The sequence below is a fragment of the Triticum dicoccoides genome, chromosome 1B (assembly GCF_002162155.2).
Source record: "Triticum dicoccoides isolate Atlit2015 ecotype Zavitan chromosome 1B, WEW_v2.0, whole genome shotgun sequence".
In the NCBI taxonomy this organism is placed as follows: Eukaryota; Viridiplantae; Streptophyta; class Magnoliopsida; order Poales; family Poaceae; genus Triticum; species Triticum dicoccoides.
The window spans coordinates 113,741,766-113,745,731 of NC_041381.1; positions in this window are offsets into that span (position 1 = coordinate 113,741,766).

Consider the following 3,966-nt stretch of genomic DNA (forward strand, 5'->3'; position numbering starts at 1 on the left):
TATGTCATGGCACGATAAGGGCCGGAGCTAAGCTTCGTCTGTCGAGCTATCAGAGCTCCAGACGTGCCTCCAAAACATGGAAGACAAGAGCGTCAAGCTCGTCAATGTAGTCCAGGTGATGTTGGTTCACCGGATTCTACCATGTCAACAACGAGCTTGCAATCTATGGGAGTTCGACCTGGCAAAGCACCAGACCCTGCTGGAGCTCTTTGGCCCTACGCACAAGGACATCTGGAAGGTGCTTTTCAAGTCCGACAAACCATGGCCGGACTCCACCGAGGACTGTGGATACCAACTGTCCTACCCTGCAAGTTCGGTAAGCAACTGAGCGTTTGATAATTCATGCATTCTGTCCATACATCCTCAGGGAGACACCTAACATATTTCCCATCATTTTTCATAGGTCTGGGCGAAGAAGGCGGGGCGGATCTACTGTCCTGCCCTCTGCCAGAAGAACCGGCCGCCCACTCCTGATGAAGATGCTGGTCCTGGCGCCATATAAAGCGCCGAAGAAAAAGACCGAGAAGGAGGCCAAGAAGACCAGGGGTGGCCTCCATTGCCATGGTACCACAGACACAAAATCCAAAGACTCTTCCTCCGAAGAGGATGGGGAGGAGGAGGACGAATCCCCCATAGGGGGAAAGAAGAAAAGAAAAGCCTTGAGCTCCTTGGAGGCTGATTCGCCTAAGAGGGGATAAACTCTTCTTCAAGAGGAGTCCATCGGTGCCACCGATAGCAGCCTGGAGTGGGATCCCAGGGCCGAGCCCCTGGTGAACTCGTAAGCATAAAATCCGAACACACTCATGCGTCCGGACTTGTCATGGCATCACATTCTAATCTAAGCCGTGCTTTTCTTTTTCATTCCGGCGAAGCCCCGCGCCGAGCAATCCTCATCAGAGGATCTGCTGGGTTCGGACGCTATGGGGAGCGAGACACCCCTGAAGGCCTCCTCCTCCAAATGTAGGAATGAAACCGAGGTTTCGTCCCAGAAGGACCCAGGCCATGGAGGAGGGGAGAAGGCGGGAAGGCGGCGCCAGGAGGCCATACTTCTGGGGCCGGTTACACGGGATAAAAAAAACCCCGTGGGTGTCGACGGTGGAGGTCATCTTGAATCCGGACCCAAGCCGTACACGATTCTAGAGACCCATAAGTTCCCCGAGTCCGATCGATCGGCCGCCTCTGTCCACCCAGGGGTGTCGGATAATTTATTGGCGGCGCTGAAGGGTGCCTCCATCGTTGATGAACACCGTGCCCTCATGGGTGCGGTGATTGAGAAGATTCAGTCTGCTGAGAGTGGACTGAACGAATATTGTTTCAGCCTCATAAGAGGCTTTGAGGTATGTTTTATGAGTTCTTGGGAGAATGTCATGGTACAGATAGTAGCCCCTAATACACTGTTTGGCGAAAGAAAGAACCGGACAGGGGATCAAATTCATGTTCGCAGGAGACTCACTTGATGATATTTATCACTCTTTTTAATCAGCAGGTATCTGTAGCGACTGCGGCCTCTCAAGCTGCGGAAGTATCCGGACTAAGGTGTGGTCTGAAGTGGGCCGAAGGAGAACTTGCCAAGTGAAGAGACAGCTGGAGGATAATCAAGGTATGTAGAAACCTTGTTTATGTAGCACGAAAGGATGAGTGTGCATCATAACAATCTTTTTATAATGTGCTCTAGGGGCGTCGGCCGAAATTGAGACCTTGAAGAAGGCTGTGGTCGAAGAAGAGAACAGCAGCCGCAGAGTAGGTGGGCCGTGAGAAGGACGAGGCCAGAGTTATTGAGGCTAAGCGAGAGCTTCAAGAGGTCGTGCAGAAATGCGAGACCCTGGAGCAGAGTTTAGCAGGGAAAGAATCTGAACTCTCCCAGGCTCGCCCTGCCGCAAGTGATGCCCGGTGCGAATCCCAAGGTGCCCTGAAGGAAATCCAGGAGGCGAGGAAGATTGCGGCTGGTATGGCTTTTTCTATAAAAAGCAAGTATAGGAGATGAGAAAATCAAATTGGACAATCTTGAGTTTTGATGTATACAGGGGTATTTGTAGAGCTGCAGCGCAGCATATCTGATGCCGCCAAATTCTACCGAGACGAAGGGGGGAATACTGCGGATAAGCTCTTCTCACTACAAAAAAACACACATCCGTGACAGTTTGGGCCGAATGATTTTTTTTCTGTCATACATATGACACTTCTATGACGATAATTGTGACAAAACCCGGTATCATCATAGATGTGGTGGGCTCCTACTTCTATGACAAAAAATCATGACAGAAAATGGGCTTTTCATCCTGGGCGAGCCGGAGATGCAGCTGCATGACATTCTTTGGACCGTCCATGAGGGAAAAAACCGTGGTAGAAGTGAGGGCGAGGAAAATTTCGGGGAGTTCCCGGTTACGGTGGGCGGTCGGGGGCCGAACGATGCGCGTTTCTCTCGTACACGTACGCGTGTGTCCGCGAGGCGTTGGCTCTACCTAAACCCGAGCGAGGCGTTGGGCTCTAACTGTACCCGAGCGATTGCACTGCAGGCTACGCGTTACTGAACCCGAGCAATCGATCGATGGCTGTTAACTGAACCTGATCGAGCGATTCCTTCGCTACTGCTGCTAACTGAAGCCGATCGATGCTGCCTCTCTAGATGAACAGTGAGCATTGCGGGGAGGGGGGGTGGATGAACAGTGAGCGGTGGCGTTGCCTCTGGATGAACAGGACCCTGTGGTGTGGATGGCTGAATGAATAGTAGATGGTGGAGGGGTGCCCGTGGAGGGGTGGTTGAACAGTAGCCGGTGGAGTAGCGCGCAGTGGAGGTTGGATGAACAAGAGCCCGTGGAGGCTGGAGGAGGTTGAGGGTGGAGATGAACAGTATCCCATGGAGTCCTGTTTTGCGGTACGCCACACCCCTCCCGATGAACAGGATCCCCGTTTCGACCATAGCGCTCCAACACAAGTCCGTTTCGTCCGTTTTGTGGTACGCCACACCCCTCCCGATCAACAGGACCTCCGTTTCGACCGTCGGAGGTCCGTTTTGCGGTATGCCACACTCCTCTCGATCAACAGGACCCCCATTTCGACCGTAGGAGGTCCGTGTCCTCCGTTTTGCAATACGCCAGACCCCTCCCGATGAACAGGATCCGTTTTGAACGTGGCCGGTCGAACACAAGGCCGTTTCCTCTGTTCTGCGATACGCCAGGCCTCGTTTCCATCGCCTGTTCCATCCAAGCCCTCCAGATGAACACGACAAAGCATTCCGTTCCAACCCAGCCGGTTGGCTCCCACGCGTTCCGTTGCTTCCCGATGAACACGACGCATTATGTTGCCTCCCAATGAACACGACGCATTCCATTGCCTCCCCATGAACACGACGTCGACGCTATTTCTCCGTTCCGACCCAGCCATGTACACGAGCCCTAGGCGTACGTATGCGTGAGTAGGCATTCGAGACCCCGCCCGTATGTACGTACGTGGCCGTATTTTCTTTCTTGCACCCTGGCCGTTGTACGTACGTGTACATGCTACATGCGCGCCTCTACTACGACACGTGCGCGCCTCTACATCCACCAGTATGTATGTACACGTTCGCGATCAGAATGACAACGCTACGTGCGCTTCGACCAGGTGGGTCCCGACTGTCAGGCACTTCCTTGCGTGCGAAAATGTAGCTGGTGGGTCCCAGCAGTCAGGGGGGCGAATCGTTTTTTTTCCCGGACGCACTTCCTTGCGTGCGAAGATATAGCTGGTGGGTCCCAGCAGTCAGGGGGGCGAATCTTTTTCTTTCGGATGCACTTCCTTGCGTGCGAACATGTAGCTGGTGGGTCCCAACAGTCAGGGGGGCGAATCGTTTTTTTTGCCCGGACGCACTTCCTTGCGTGCGAAGGTGTAGCTGGTGGGTACCAGCAGTCAGGGGGGAAACTTTTTTTTGCGAAATACGGTGGCCCGTCCGGTGGGTCCCTGCTGTCAGGTGGAGGAATAATTATTTTG